Consider the following 18,077-nt stretch of genomic DNA (forward strand, 5'->3'; position numbering starts at 1 on the left):
GATCAGTGGTTAGGACTGCAGCTGAACTGTTTTTCCTTACTGCTCTATAAACCTTGTTTCTGCTGCATCATGCAGATTTAAAATAATAATAAAAAAGCTACAATGCTATCTGCCCAGCACTACACAGGTGGTAAACAAAGACAGTGACAAACTATAGGGACTACAGTAAACGTATATAGCTGCCAAAGCGATCATATTTTTTCCAGTTGGTTTTCATGAGGTCAGAGCTTAAAGGAGATAAAATATTGGACAAGAATTCAGCAAATAAAGATAAAAATGACTCAAATGGTTGTTACTGATGAGCCATGACTGCTTACATCGGCCAAGATCAGGATAGCAAATCTTCACGTTCCCTAAAATTCAATCAGTCATTGCTGCTTAAAATGATGCACAGAGATTATCACAACTGAGTTAACTATGTAAGAAGTCTCTTTTGCCTTTGTGGAAATAAAAGTTGATCGAAATACTCCAAAGTTCGCAATGGCAACAAGGAAAATTCTTGAATTACTGACCAGCATGTTAAGACATCACTGCTTTGTGTAATGTTTTATTGTATTTTGCAATTGCATAGCAACAGCTGAGATTGAAATAGGGAACCTTCGGGGTATAGGCTTTTTTCTATGGTGCACATAACACATTTATTTATAAGTAAAGGGGCCATGTACATTATTGAATATCATTTTTTGCCATTGTTGCATTGTACCACAGTTACACATCTCCAGCCCCTTGGCAGGTCCAAATGAAAACATCACACAGTTATAAAACTGCACTGGATCAACTACAACACAAGAGACATAACAGAGCTGTTCATCACAAACACACACTTGGCAACACACACATACACACCAGCAACAACAACGTTAGCCAAGTAAGAGGCAGTTATATAAAATCAGTGGTTACAGAAACGATTGTGTTGCAGGGGATTGTTCCGTTTTTATGAAGTATATTTCAAAAAGACAGTTTTATACATACATTAGGCAAAGTATTTTGGTATTTTATTCCTCCTTATTGTCTTTCTCATGAATGAAATGGGACTGAAAGGCTGCCCCTGCTCCTTTAAATGATCATGGGTGAAGTGGAGTCATTGGGCCTGTCGTATTCTAGTTGTTCCCCAGATGTGCCCTCCTTGTTTATGGCGCCATGTTGTGTAACATGTTTTCATGGCAAGAACAGACGCAATTTCCCTCACATTCAGTGCTAATGAGATAAACATTAACTTAGGAAGCAATACATTATCGTTTTATCGTCCAACTCTGTGACTGAGTCGGTGTCACAGCAGGCTTTCAGCTTTACGTACCAATTAGTCTGGTTGGCATCAGAATGGTCTTTTGTAACTTTTACATGCAATTCAATTTCCACCATGTAGGAGTACATCAAAGACACAGTCCAACAACCAGGAGGGGGCACTGTTGATCCTACCAGTGACGTAAAGAGCCTTTACTTGTGGAGCCATTCAGTCTATTTTTACTTCTTGTGAAAATTTTATGTCTTCCTGTACAGATCAGTTCTTTTGTTCCACCCATTTGACCCAGAAATTCAGATACATACAACAAAACGGGTGTCATGTCAGAGGATGATGTGTGGTTAAATCATGCTCTGCACAGCGTGTGAACGCAATTTCGAGTCTTTTCTTCCACATCCTTTCCATATGGATAATCAAGAAAGTAGCCTATCAGAGGTTGACATAATATATGTATTTATTCTTTTTTTAACATTTCTATGAAGAATAAAGGAAGCAACATCAAAATGTGCTCCCCCCTGCAAAAGTATCAAACTCAGTTCCCTCTTTCGCTTTTGCCCCCCCAAAAATCCCTGATCATTTGAGAAACAGTAAATTTCACTGTAAAAGAGCAGCAGTGAAGTAGCTTTAAACATTCAGCAGCCAAGAACACAGTCATTCTTCATGCCTGGTCTTAAATGCTCTGTATATGTCACCAAAAGAAGGCCACTGATCCCCCCCGCCCATAAAGACATGTCACCATGGCAACCCCACAGTTTATCAAGGTTCTTGGCAGTTGAGAGCAGAGGGTCTACTGATATTTCATACACACTCACAAATACACGTGCACACAAACATGTCACAACAGCCTATCAAGGGACCCAAAGATGCTTTTCTTCAGAACACACAAAATGGACTTGTATAGCGCTTTTCTAGTCTTCTGACTACGCAAAGCTCTTTTCATACCGCAGGTCACACATACCCATTCACACCTCAGAAATCAACGACAACATAATTAACCAAGTCCAAAAGCTGAGTTGAAAAGCTGGGTTTTCAAGAGGTCAGAGAAGTACGGGGGGGGGGGGGGGGGGGGGTGTAAATCCTTCAGAAATGTATTGGTGAGGAGGATTACAATGAAATGTAAACACAAACAAACACAGATGCACTGTTGGAAAAACCAAAACATAAACAAGTCTAGTTGGACTGTTGTTTTGAAATCCAAACCAGATGTCAGATGTCAAGTGAAAACGTGAACATATGCTCATGAGGTATAAATAATTCTAGCAGGCAGATTATATTCTAGTTAGCAGATATACATACTGAGGTAAGCATATGGCAGGGCGACAGGGTGATTAGAGATTAACTGCATGACTGGAGGCTTGCAGGTTTGATCCCTGCAAAGAGCAGAATTTACACTGTGTAATACACTGATGCTGGGGCTCCTTCAGACAAACCACAACAAGATGCGATGAACAAACGGGTAACTCATCTGAAGCAAATAAATCCTGATCTGGATTTTGCGATAGAGCCTGAAAAATCAGGTTTGGTACAACTTCATTTTGGTTTTATAATTCTTCTTGAGCCTGGGTATCTTCTGATGTTGTTTTTATAAAAAAAATACAAACCACCATACAAATAACAAAAATCAGAATCTCAGTCTTTAAAATGTTTCTATTAATACTTTGAAACTGTGTACACAAGGTTATGGGAGCTCTGTGAACATTTTTAGGTGACAACTGAAAACCCTTCACTACTCTTCATTCACCTTTACATACCTTTTTGTTCGAAAGCTGTCCTTGTATTGTATTCAATCGTTCACTGCTCACCTGTTTTTGCTGTCTGCTGCCTCTGTGGTTTGTTTCTTCAGTAGCTTGGTTTTATCTCAATATTTATTTTTAAATGCTCAGTATTGTTGATCATGTGGCATTGTATTATCTGTTCAAAGACATACAAATATATGGCTACCACTACCTCTTATGCTACCCTATTAGCACATTGCATATTTGTTTTAATAGTACATAGACAGAGGCTAAATGACTAAATGTAAGTAGTACGTCTTTGTTTACAGGCTTAACAAAGAAGATACATTATGTTTATTAAGGGCGCTCTTGTTGTGTCGTTAGCATAATGTTGAATTCTAAACAAAGCCAGAATACAGTATTTCTCTCTCTCTCTCTCTCTCTCTCTCTCTCTCTCTCTCTCTCTGTCTGTTATGCTAGGCTGAGCTACAGCATGTCATAGCCTTGACTGGCCCTAAAAACATCAAGACAAGACTTTTTTCTCTTTTTTGTCCAACACGCACATGTACTATAGGTTTCATAGCTAATCAATGCTGTTTTAACTTCACATCTTTCAACATTTCGAGGACATATCGGGATTTGTTGTGCAATTGATGTAAGATAGGCTAACTTGCCTCCACTGGTAAAGGTAAAGCTATTTAGTTTAGCTTGCTAACGTTCACATGGATTCCCATTAGTATACCTTTATTTCAACTCTTTCTTTTTATCCTTTCCCCCTCCCCCCTTCTCACTCACACAGACACACACATACACATTCACACACACTTCTCAGTAACCAAAAAGACGCTTAAAGAATGACAGAACAGGTAGACTGAAAGTGACACCTGAGTTAATCTTGCACTTTTTGAACGGCTCAGCCCACTAATGTGGTGAAACGTTCACTTGGAAAACCTTCTCAGGAATGTTGTAACCTGTGTGAAGTAGCTATCGTCTTTCCTAAAAGGTTTTCAGACTGAATGGTGTTTTCCTTTCTTGTTACTCAGTCTTGCATCAATTACCCATAACAGGATGCTGAGCCAAAGTGGGCTTTGTAGAAGGGCTGCTCTCTTGCTTTTGATCTCACTGCAGCCACTGAATGGCATGTTGAATAAGATATCATTTCCAAAAGTTAGAGTGTTTTTTAGGGCCCTTTAAAGGATCTAAAAACATTATTTGTTGCTGCCTTTCTGCTCAAACGAGCTAATATATTCTGTTCGGAGGTCACACCTCTTTTATTGAGCAACATGTTTCTCCGTTGGTGGTTAATGTTGACTGGCTTCAGGTTTCATCACCTTAACAGTTTCAATAAATATTTCAAATTGACGGAGCATGCATGATGCAATGTGTTTACCATTTATAAATTGTGACAAGCCAGACACAATATTGTGCAATGATGAAGCTACATAAGTGCTCCAACAGTCAACTTCACTTGAGTCATTGTTAATGAGAAGTAGCGTAATAAATGACTGTGTCACCATGTGAAATAAATTAGAGAACTTCAATTTTGGAACTACCAAACATTTGAGACACCCTGAGAGATGAGCCTAATCTTCACTGTGTTTGGCGTTTTTTATGCAGGTCGGCTGCCATGTCTGCTCTCAGTGAAAGCAGGATGATTAAAGAAGCTGCAAAGCACCACATGACAAGTATACTGTGGCTGCACCGCCTCAGACATGAATAGGTATAACCTGAAATAAAACACAGCAGGTTAAAACACAAGACACACACAGGATCTGTCTCTATGAAGGACATAAATATCATGATGTGACACAATTACCTTGACAGGTTTACATGGACACAAGAAAAATATACTGATGTTTTTTTTTTACAGCAAGCACTTACTCACTGGTTTCTGCAAACAGGCTGCTTGTATTACTTTGGTGGCCACATAGAGCAAAAATGCTGAACAGCGTTAAAAATGTATTGGGAGAAAAAAGGTAAAATTTCAGAAACAATGCAAAGTCAAAGACTCTTACATCCAAAACAAGTACAAAAACGCAATGGACTAATGTTCTTTATTACTAATTATCTTTAACATACAAATTATACAACATTAATGAAAAAATATAAATTCATAAATTTGACATTTATCCTAGTCAAAAAATACATAATAATGTTATATTTTTGTATATGGAGTATAAAGTATACAGTATATGGTTTTACATAATTCTTATAAATGTGTGTGTGGTGACCCATAAACAACATATGTGACATCCTTATTTAGAAAAATAGACGATTTAACACAAATAAATTAAAAAGACAGAAAGGAGGAAATAGATTCATCATTAATAAAATAAGTTAATCAAAAAAGGTCTTGCAGTTCTTCATTTAACACATTTTGTTTGTTTAAAATTTGATGGCAATGTCAGACATTTCACTCAAATGACTAATGCAAAGGGGAACATCAAATCTTGAATGAATCAAAAATGATTCTTCCTTTGGGAACCTTGAAAGTCTGGATGCAATTTTAATGTCATTCCCCCTCATAGATATTTAGCTATGTCACAGGATGAGTGAAGTCTTCAGCCCACTGGTGGTGCTGGAGGGAATGTCAGGTTATCGTCCGAAAAAAATGTAGGATTCTCTTTCTTCGACTCATGACTGTATGTACAGAAATGTTACAGCAATATCCATTTAATAGGGATACTCCAGTCTGAGCCAATACGATTTACTCATTTATAGAATGACATTGCTTTTCCAAAGGCCACCCCACCAGGACGAATAAAAGTACTGAATCAGATTTCAAGAGCTATTTGATGTGAACACTGAAGTGGTTCAAAATGGGATGATTTGTTGCACTCGTTATACATTACCTTGTGTTTTTTTCATCATATAGCTGAAACAATGCAGTAAAGAATCTGCAAACAGCAGGAATCTCTCCACCTCCTCAAGAGCCTGCACTTTTTAAATGATGATGACAGAAACATAAGTGCTACAAGCTTGAAACCAAACACAATAAGGATGTAGTTCATGAAATGCTCGGATTAGAACAGTGGATTAGAAGGTAAACATTCAATTATTCAGTTAAGGCTTGCATACACACATTACTTGGAAGACGTTACAGGATTCAGTGAATGCATATTCTGTTTGCCTTTAGGCATTATAAATGAAGACAAGCAGAGAGAGGGCTCCTCAGCCAAGTCTATTAGCAACAAGCCCATTAATCCTGAACATCAATGCACAACATAATCATGAACATTTGCTCATTCATACGCTTCATATTTTAGTGTTGTGTTTGTGTGAAATACCATACTATAGCTTTTCACTATTCATGCCAACGGGAAGCTTTTGTCCAGTCAAGGGTTCAGCAAGTTAGCCCCATTTTTTTTTTTTTTTAGGGTTGTTTACATAGTTTTCTCTGTCCTGTGCCAACGAATAGATCCACTTTAATCCAACCAAATGTCAATGTTTATGTGTTTGGCAAGGGACTGAGATGCTCTTTGACACCAGGGAAATGGAATGTTGCGTTTATAATGTTATTTTCAGCCGTCACGCCAAGTGGATTAAATCAGACTTTCAGTTTTTATCAACTCTAAAAAACTCTGTGAGGTGATAATTAGGGCAAAGCTATGAGCTAAATGTTAATGTCAGGATGCTTGCATGCTTTAAATGATGATAAAATACTGTTGTTTAATGTTCACCACAGTCATTATTAGTTTAGCTCCTAGTATGCTTTCATTAGCTAATTTACAGTACAGCACAATCTGTCAGCACAGAGTCAGAGAGATCAGATCAATAGATGAACTCAAATGACCTATGTATCCTTATAAATGTCAAGGAATGTGCATGATGCTCTAATTTAGCGGCATACAGTCAAAAGTTATATGTTATATATTTTTTGCAAAACTCACCTCACAGGTAATATTTTCAACTTAAGATGGATGGGATTTGGGATCAAGCTATTTTCAGTTTACAGAAATAAACTATAATCTTTGTTTTCCAGATCCAGGGGGTGGCCAGAGCTACATTTTAAATCTGATTAGCCATCCAAAGGGGACACCCAAATCCTAAACTATAATTGCCGATACAGATAGTCAGTAGATACGCTAACATCGGCCGATACGATTATAGGGCTCTAGTTGCCACCCTGTTGTTTTATTTTGAAAAGTTAAAAAAATATACACAGGCATACAGTATAGTATCTTTTAGTCGTTTTAGTGTTAGTACTTAAAACATAAATGACTGAAGACAGGAAGGGTAAATAAAAGCTATTCATTATAGCTCTCTTTGTAATATAGCAATAAGTAAGGTCTTTTACCTGCTTTTTGTAACATAACAGTGAGTAAGGTCTTTTTACCTTGTAATGTTAACAGACAAAGAGTAAGGTATTTTACCTGCTTTTTGTAAAGTGTCTCGAGATAACGCTTGTTATGAGTTGATGCTATACAAATAAAAATTGATTGATTGATTGATTGATGTGTTTGCACACAGACATTCTACATGCCGTCAGTCAGTTTTGGGCCTAACCTATTAAAAAAAAAAGTCAGGCCTCTTCCCTGCCATAGGATAATGAACAATGCACATGAAGAGAACATATTGTAAGATCTCTCAAACATTCACCTTTATTGTTTTCCTCTGTGTTTATACAGTTCCTTTATGTTGAAACTCAAACTACAGCGTATGATAAAGCCCGCCTGGCTGTCAGGAGGCAGGTGGACTGACATTCACTGTATTCAGAGGTAATTATTAAAGCCTATTTATAGATCTTTGCCAGGCTTATAATACTGTTGATCGCACTGTTCTCTGACAGAGATTACTTGGCACTGAGTCCTCGGCTCAAGCTGTGTTTTGTGAACGATGACAGACTCAGTTTGATGTTTTCGCCTCAGATTTCTATCTGTCATCAAAGGAGCTCTGTGCTTGGATATCGTTTTCTAAACATGTTTGATGTTGATCTATATCAAAATTTGTCAAATGTTAATCTTTTACAGTTAACAGATGCTATTATTTGGTCATAATAATGATGCTGAGGCCTTTTAAAGTCTCAGCCTTTTATGATCTATAAGCTGCATTACAACAACTTAGACACTTAATCTTTCATTTTGAGACAAACAGAATATATTCATGAATTTAAGTGAGGGGTTGGTTTTCCCCTAAGGATATTTCTTTGTGTTGGCTTTTTTTTTTATATAGAGTGCATTCTCATTTTTCTCTATCTCGCGCTTCCTTAAGTATGTGTTTACTCCTTCCATGCAGTATATATCCTGGAGCAGTGAAGATAACACACTCACTCTAACACTTGAGAATGCACCTTGAATGCTTCCAGTTTATAAATCTGTGGATAAATTTAGAACTGAAATCTGAAAGAAAGTTCAATGTGCTGTAAAGATTGTTCTTTTCTGGGTTTCTTTTTATTGTTCTTGCTTTTCTAGCGGAAAGTGAACACAGATAATCCAATGACAGCGCAGCAGCAGAACAAAGTTTGTATTCGGCGTCTAGGCTCCGACCTCATCGCTCCCCACAGTTATATTTTACATGCAGACATTTAAGGAGTAATGAGATTGTATCTTCAACCCCCCCAGTTGGAGAATACAGCTGGATGCTGGGGTGGTGGTGGTGGTAGGGTTGAGCAAGAGTGCAGTACATTTGCAGATCAGACCTGGCAATGAAAGAGCAGAGAGAGAGAGGCCGGAACTCTTGCAGATAAAAAACATAGGGCGCCAATTGGAAGGAGGTTTTGTCAGGTGATTGTTGATAAGCTGTAGGAAACTAACAGACTGATTGAACATGATATTTTCTTGTAAACGTTTCTCTTGACGTTACTTACAGTGTCAATTGTATTGTATTTGAATTGCATTTCTGTGTAATTTTTATTGATCTTATTTTTCTGTCCCTGGTAAGTCACCTGGCAAACTCTTTAAAAAGGATGTCACGTCCACATTTGTCCATGAAACACTGGTGAAAGCCTTGGGCTGAAATGTCTTTATTTCCTTCAATTGCTGCATACTAGTTTTTCTTATTGAAAGTGATAGACTTTATTGTGAGTGCTGACGTCGTTTTACCCATGGTAAGCACAAGGCGTTTTTGAGTTTAGAGCTCTTTATTTTTACATATATGAAACGTAGTCATCTAAAAGGAAATGGATCATAAACCTCTCGATGCATAATAAATAAAATATGTGATGCATGGAGAAATAACGCATATGTACGTCTACATTGTTCACTGAAATATGTATGTATGGAGGGATGGATGGATGGATGTCAGTCCACTGTGTCCTCAGATTAAAGACACTTTATACTCTCATAAAATGCGTTTTTTACAGGAGCCAGCCTCTAATCTCAGAGGAACATGATAAGATGCATCCTTGGAAGAGGAGACACTTGAGTTTGGGTCAACATCTTTATGAGACAATAAAAATGCTAATCTTAAATCAAAAGGAGAAATTACATTAAAAGCACTCACATGTTTAGAAAAATATATTCTCAGTCTTTCCCCTGAGAGTTTCATATTTACTGTCTTAACCCTTGCACTGTTGACCTTTGAGGTCCATTCCTTTTTATGATTGAAAAAAACTAATCAATGTTAAGTGCTAAATCACAATTCAATCCTGAAGGAGGCTGAAATATATTTATTCATTTACCCTGTATACAGATATGTTATGGAGTTGCTTTATTGTGCACCTGGCCGCCTACAAGCTTGATTCTGTGTCTTGTACACACGTATGCAGCACAATACCCCCTTTATTCTCTGAGAATTAATGCTCACTTGTTCAATGCTGATCTATGGAGACATATTTTAAAGAGTTCCTTCCTTTGATCCAATGTTTTCATTATGATGCAACATGGAAATTTCTGTGCAACCTCTGAGATCTGAACAGATTTCATATGGGAGAATAGCTAGGAGGGGGAGAAAAATGTGATTATTTCAACCAATTTCTGGGTTTTTTCTGTGACGGTTTGCAGAATTGCTCCTGGGTACAACAAAGAAAATTAGGACGCTTGTGCAGCAAACTTGATTTGCGTGTATCCACTGTATAATAGTTAATGCAACAGAAGGTTGAAGCCTAGTTGAAGACTGATGGAAAAAGGCTATATCCATCAAACATCCAATACGTCTAATATTCAAATACGTTCTCTAAGAAGATTATCCTTTCCAGTCTCTTAGAATATTTTGTGTTGCTGGGATACTTGATTGATACATGTGGATCTACATAAAATATATCTACATTTTTGGATTGCTCTCAGCCTTTTCTAAAGGAATGTAACTACCATGACTTCCTGTGGTGGATGAAGCAGCAATAAAATTAGCATTTATTGAAAAAGGTTTGACACGGGAAAAAAACCCACTAAAGCAGGTGGATAATGTGTTATGAGGTGCTGTAATAGTTTCCATGTTATATACCACATAAACGTTACAAAAGAAAAAGATGAGCAAAACTACAAGTACTTTTTACTGACGGGCCGAACAGAATGAGACCTGAAATGGATATTTAGACCAGCTGACCAAACCAAACAGTGCCTATGTGGAAAGACAACATTAAACAACTGAAAACATAGCTCAAAGAGAAATCCTGACTCCCATGCTTACAGACCTCTTGGCATTGTCCTTTGCATGGTCTTCTCAATAAAAACAGACCCCCCCCCCCCCCCCCCCCCCCCCCCTTCAGTTGTATCTTTGGCCAAATCAGAAGGAAGAAAAGCATTTCAAGAGGCCTATTCACATCCCAAAGCATGTCACCAGGCTGGCAGCGTCGGTACTCTTCATGTCAAAATCTCCATTTAAAAAGAGTCTTGATCCTTAAGAAGAGCACCCTTTTGGGGAGCTGCAGATCAATAACACTCTTCAATTCATACCAAGAAGTTGCCAGCGAGGTTGAGCAGATGCCAGTTTAGGCAAATGCGTCTCCTTCATTGGGTCCTCACTGGAAAACAGCAGTCATGTAACTCAAAGACAAATAATTTACATAACATCCCAGTTTGGAATCAATGAATTACGTCAATCAGTCTATTTATATAACCAAAGCATCAAAAGCCCTACTACAAAAATAAACCAAAACAAACTGATGGTGATTGCAAATGAAAACAACATCATTTGATAAAGTGTGTGTGCTGTGGCCATCATCCTGCAATTTTATGTGACTCTATGCACTTAACAAACATTACCTTCAAGCCCTTACGTAACTTCCCATCCTCCTTCCCTTGGCACTGTAAAAGGGGCTGAAATAAATGTCTGTGTACTTGTGTCCTTCAGTGAGCAGTCTTCCAGCGAGGCTCAATATTTGGAGGATACAAAAGTGGGGAAAATGGATTAATTACCACGGTCACTTTCCACTTGCAGCCCAGGGGACTCGCCAAAGGACTCAAAGATTCACAGAGACTCCCACCGCTCCTTCCATCTGCCGTGTCACACCCACTAGCTCATAGAGCACAGGGGAGGATTAGCAATACCTGGCTTGGCACAGGATGCTCGGAAACTCTGGGAGGGATAACAGAAAAATACAAAGGTGAGGGTTAAGGGTCACACGCAAGTGGTGGAGGTTAAAGTGGCTTGACAAGAGCTTTAAAGCCCACCAGTGTGAGTGTGTGTTCGCTGCACCACAGGGTTTGCCATATCTTTGTCACTAAGCTACCTACCAGGGAGGGAATGTCAGCATGGCAAAGCAATGTCCTCCTGCCTCTCTGAGCCTTGTCATTCACACACAGAGCTGTTTATTTGTCTCTGCGATAACACACTTCATCTCCCTTGTTGTCTGTTCTACAAGGCTTTTTTTTTTACAAGTCTCTGTGGAGAGCGAGGCATATTGATGGACATTTAGGTGTTCTCGCACCAATGCTTTCTTTGTGTCCTGCATTGGCACTGACCTGGATTGAGAGAAGTGCACCTGGCAATGTGACCAATGCTGTCACAATTGAGCACATCATAGCCCTGTCATGCTCCAGAGCTGCATGAAATTCTCAAAAGAACACAATCACTACTTTGTAAATGACTACATTTTACAGTACTGCAATAAAAAAGGATGTCTATTAACCTATGACAGGAACATTCCTGTCTTCTATATTCTATATCATGGTTTAACCTAATGTGTTATGCTTGAATTATAATTACTGCACAGATTATATTCTCTTCTACTTGTGTACTTTGGATGTGCATGGTTGGATTTATACTCCTAGCTAGGTAAGAAGAAACACATATAATGAAAAAATGCATGGCACATATTTAGTCCTGTTGTCCTGCTTTCTGTGCAATGTTTGCAGAATGTCTATGCATGGAAACTGGATCACACCAAGTTTCTTTAATAATCAATAACACATTATTGTAGGAATAAGCATCTTGTATGCACAAGTCTGTCATAATAATGGCGCCGAAAGCATGTTTTGATTTATGGAACCTTTTAAGACTTAAACATTTTTGAACCAACCCTAATTGACAGCGGTGTTCTATACTTAAACATTGAAAAAATAATACCCGCTACTTTAAGTTATTTCTTAATATCCAAATGGACAAATAGGCTACACTTCTTCATTTGCACATTGATACATGATGGCTGAGGCTGCTAAGGAAAGTACCAAACTTGTCATCGTTACAAATCACATTCACACACTGATGGCCAATAAAACAATTTAGGATTCTGTGATAATAATAATACATTGTATTTAAGGAAACTCAAGGTTAATAGAAACAGAACAATATCATGACTTAAGTATCAATTAGGTCATTAATGTCATGGATGGCTTGTGGGAGAAAAAAAAGGGCCCAGCTTGCACATCTTTTGTTTTAGAAGAGAATGTTAAAGAGAATGTTCTCATCATGTTTTCAGTGGGACGTTCCCAGCATGTTTAGGAAAATGTTCTCTAAGAACACTCAAAAAGTGTTGGGTGATAACCTTCTTAAAATGTTACGCGACAACACTGCTAGAACATTATGCTCTAATGTCCTTAAAAATCTTTTCAGAGGGAAGTTTTCTTTGAGCTCCAAGAATTTTCTTTGAAACCGTTCTCTAAAAACATTCTCAAAATGTTTGGAGGTATAGAGGAGGAAGATCAGAGAGTACAGCTAGATGTGTATGTATGAAGGAGATCAGAGAGGTACAGAGGTGATAGGTTATAGAAAGCTTTTCCTGCCCAAGGACACTTCAAAGTGTAGACTGCAGAAGCTGGGGATTGAACCACCAACTTTTCAGCTGAGGTAACACAGGCCCCACCACAGCCGCCCAATATCTTATATTCTAAACACGATGATGGGCAACAATATCATAGTCCTGAACATGTTTGACATTCAGCTTCTTCAGAAAAAAATTTTAATACATTGTTGATGCATTTTGCTAAAACATTTATAAACTTTTAAGACTTTACAGATCTGCTAATATGTTAATGGAAATACATTGTTATGTGACTGCTGGCATTACATTTATTATTAAAAATCAAAAAGCTATAAAAAAAAAATGTTAGTAAACCGGGCTACTGTAACTTGCCTGCAGCTAAAACTTGTAAACCTACACCTGCTAAACCTCTGTAATAGTTCATACTGACCAGTAAAAAAAAAACTAATTTTGAAGTCACAGCTTGTACATAGAAAAGAGTGATAAATAATGCCATATCTAACAAGCAAAAATGTGTTGATAAAACTGTCATATATTCAGTCGCAGCACTGCCCTGTCTACTTACAGTGATGAAAAGAACAAAAGGTCACAACATAAGTTTTGAGAAGCAGACTGCTCAGTGCCAGTGATGAATCACAACACTATTAATCCCCTACAGTTATGCTGTTTATTATAATCATTTTCTGCCGTGGGATGGTAGAATTGTACTTAATGTACTTTTAACAGCTACATATGCACAGTATATAAGACTGCGTGGGTGGGAAAATGGAGGAAACTGATTTTCTTTGTTCTGTCTCCAAGGGCGAGAAAAGAATGACTTTTGTAGCAGATCAATATAAACTCAGACGTGAGTTTCATGGTGTTTTACCCTCTGCAAAGGTAAAATACTCCATTGTGTCCTCACTGTGAGCTGAAGGCCTCTTCTTTTAGGGAGGTCTCCAAATGGAGCCTCCAGGCAGACTTTGTCAATCGAGCGGTTTGAGTGTTGCCCTCTCTACAGGCAGAAATCAACTCTGACACACTCGGGCTCCAGCACTGGCTCGGCTCCCCTTCGAGTGTTTGTGGCAGACGACAAAAGCTTTTAGATCACTGGGATATCTATTACAGAAAAAAAGACACTGCAGGCTTTTCCATCCAGCAACAAGCCGATGGTTTTCACAGTAATGCTGCAATGTCCAGTATTGCAATTATTGCTGGGACAACTGTATCCCTCAAGTCCCAACTAGTCACGGAGGCTATTTTTCACAGTTTAACTTTTTTTTTTTTTTATCAGTTTATGTGTCAGGGACAATACATGTGGGCATTTTTACATCTAATTTAAGTGCAACCGATGCAATGTATATATGACTTCTAGCCATGGCTAAAAAGTTGATTTGTTTACAACAAATAGTTTACATTAACATTTGAATTCATCAACTTCAGGGTTAATCAACAAAAAAATAGTCTAAGTGACAGGTAACTGAACTAACCTGAGAAATAAAAGTAACCATAGAACAATCAACTTACCTCCCAGACTACAGGAGGAAACAAGGTTAGAGGTGGAGTCGGAAGCTTTTTCCTAAAAAACAAAATATAGACTTTTACAAAGGTAATGCTGCTCAATCCTCACTTATGGGCCTCCATAAATGTGTGGTGGTGACTCTGTTTGCAGAGACTCTGTCCTCTGCCTGGATTTTCATGTTTTGTTTTGTTATGGTTGACACGGGTCATTTCTGGACGGGGAGCTGGTGCTCGCACGTCAGTTTTGGAGTGGATACAGCTCAGAGATTGGACGTGATTCATATCGGCGAATGCGACTGACTTGGTCATAGCGGCAAAGCAGAGGAAATATAGTCTAATCATAGGGAGGCTAACCACCGAGCAGATAAAGCTTGTTCCAAAACTAGGGTGAACCTTTGGCTGGCTTTCACCCACATACATGGAGTTGGCTTGCTTTCTGTGGGACAGGCAGGTGGCAAACACCATGCTAGCACATAGCTCGTGTTAGCATGCTATTGCTTGCAGTGCAGGTACTATTACCTGCTGGAGTAGAAAGTCGATACACCAATCACTGGAGGGAGCTGGCACATCTATTTAGACTGACAGACACATACATCCAACACAGTCAATCTGGGCAAATATAAACCAAACAAAACACATTACGACCACAGAAGTAACATTTGACTAGTGCCTGACAGATGTGTTCTGATTGGATAATATATTATATTGTAATCTAAGACTAGAGCAGAAGTAGCTCAGTCCATTGGGACTTTGCTTAGGAACTGGAGGGTTGCAGGTTCAAGTCCAAGTATGGACCAAAGTATGGAAGTTGGGACTGTTTGCTGAAGAGGTGCCGGTTAAGGCACTGCAAAGGGAGTCCTTGAGTGTGTGTGTGTGTGTGTGTGTGTGTGTGTGTGTGTGTGTGTGTGTGTAAAAAACAAAAAAAGGAAAAAATGGAATTCCTTCTGTGGATTAATGAAGAAAAGTTTCTTCAATCTTCTTGAAATGGAAATGTTGTGATGCTAAAGTTTCATAAAATAGATTTTATATATCTAGTCCAGAGTACACCCCATGGACTACTTTAGCTAGGCTAATAGCCAGAAAGCTTATGGTATGCTTGAAATATCAAAAATAAATACCTTTTATTATTTTTGATTAAAGATAAATAGAATTTGATAGTGTGTGTGAACAAAAAGACCATCTTGCCAACAAGCCATGTCATTGTCCCTAATTTCACACCAATTTAATGAATAAATGGAAGACTCTGTTTACTATTTGCTGCAGTCTGAAGTAGCAAGTAAGGGGATTGGGATGGGAGATGCTTGTTTATGCAATTCACAGTATCAGTAAATTCTGAGCAGTAGTAAACTTTCCAACTTATTTGATACATATGTCATCATGTTGAGTGCAGATAAACCAAAGATCTGGGCTCAGTGTTTCCATTTTCCACTTCACCTTTCATTTCCTCTCTCCTTCGAAAAGTCCCAGTCCTCAGAGTTAACATATAATCCTAAAGGTTAAAAGAAATGTTTTCACCGCTCACAATTCTAATTAAATTTCAGCCTGTAAAGGAGTTGCATAAATAAAAGGAAATAAAAAAGCTTTGACTGTGTCCAGAGCTTTGTAATGCTATGGAGAGATACATACTGATACACAGCCAGCACATTGATTTAGAGCTGAACCGGCAATATCTCATTGTTACTACTTTGTAGGTGTCCAATACTCAGAGATGAATTGCCACCAATCAGAAACAAGTATTGACTAAGACAATCTTTTCATCTTTTCTAATCTATTCAATATAAATAATGTGAGAGTTATGTCCAAATGAGCAAAATTAACTGTCACATAAACCAGCCTTGTAGCGTAATATCTGACTCCTCATTAAATATTATTCAGCAGTGAAACTGTGCTAAATCATCAAGAGGCAGCTTGTTTTAGTGGAAGGATTCCGTAAAAGTTCTTTAGGGACAGTCAACACGAACATGAACACCTATTAAATAATGATTGATATTGATATGTTTCTGTGGAGCTCAACCTTCTTTAACTTTTTTTAAATTTATTTTTGTAAATAAGCCTCTGAAGACCTGAAAGTATTTTTCAGTGATCGTGGGGTGATGCAGAAAATGCTGTCTCAGCTGTCATTGGGTTTGTTGGGTAGGAGACAATATGCCTGTTGGAGTGCATGGCAGCAATCATATCAAATAATATAGTGAAAAAGTATCTCCACATACTCATCACAGTGAAGTTCAAAAAACCATTAACACAACGACACACTCTGAACTTCATCAAACACAACATATTCCTCCTGGGTTGGGAAATATTGCTTACATTTAAGTGGTGGGAGTGAGGTGATATGTTGAATAAAATCTTCATAGTGACAGCAAATGCAAACACTTGAGCTAAAAATATCACAAACCCTGACATACCAAGCGAAGAGAAGAGGAGAAGGAAGAAACACGAGGAGATAAGAATCTCTCTGGAATATTAACTATACATACACTGTTAATAACCATATCAGCCTTACAGCCAACCAAAAGAGATTAAATGCCATTATTGTAGCAATATGTTCTGCATAAATAAAGGCAAGCCCCCCTCCTCCCCCCAAAATATAACACTGCTCTGAGCAGTTCCACTGACTCTACAGCATGTGCGTGTCAATTTCAGAGAGCAGTCACCTTTTTTGCTGCAGCTGCAGGAGGAAACTGAACCTGTATTTTTCCTGTGCATGCACCCCGTGGTAGTGTTAAATTTGATGTTTCCACCGGGTCTGGGAAAGGAGCCGTGGTTGTTTTGAAAGATTGTGTCGAGACAGGTGCATCTTAAGATCTCCTCTCGCTTAAACACGAGGATCCCAAACCCCAGATAAATGATCTGAAGAATTCTGCTTTCTTTCTGTATTAACACAGTCCCTTTTTTAAGACACAGCTTTCGAGTGGCAGTGGACACTATAACCCCAGGATGCACTGAATCTCTGCCACTCACCTCGGGTCAGTCTCATAGCACTGTGCTTTGTTCCCTACTGCCATACAGCTAACCTCAGCAGCACTGGAAATCCAGCATTATCATATTATTTATGAGGGCCGGCCTTCTGGGATGCAACTCGAGCAGGAATACCAATTGTGCCTTCCTGCCGTCCTGTTCCATGGCCTAAGCACTCACACCTCTTACCTTCAAGTTTAGATTCTGTAGGTTATTTACATGCCTTTAAACCAGATGCCATGCTACACCGTTGGTAATTTTGTCGTACATTTGCAACACTAACTAATAATATAACACATCATAGGCCTGATTCTTGTGTTTGAGATTGTCTTGCTCCTGATGATTCCCAGATAGTTTGCCCTAAAATGAGGATTTTGTTTAACACGCCTGAGCTCCACTGCAGCTCCCCGATGGAAACACAAGGATATGATCTGCTGCCTGTCTCAGCTATACAGACAATCTGCCAATCTGTTCACTGGGACGTGAAACACAGAGCTTTTCCCACTGTTTGGACTGACAGATTAGATTGTTAGCAGAAAGTCATTATTTCCAGAAAGTACACTAATCTGCAGAAGCTGTCCGA

This window comes from Labrus mixtus, chromosome 3 (genome assembly GCF_963584025.1).
Source record: "Labrus mixtus chromosome 3, fLabMix1.1, whole genome shotgun sequence".
NCBI classification, from domain to species: Eukaryota; Metazoa; Chordata; class Actinopteri; order Labriformes; family Labridae; genus Labrus; species Labrus mixtus.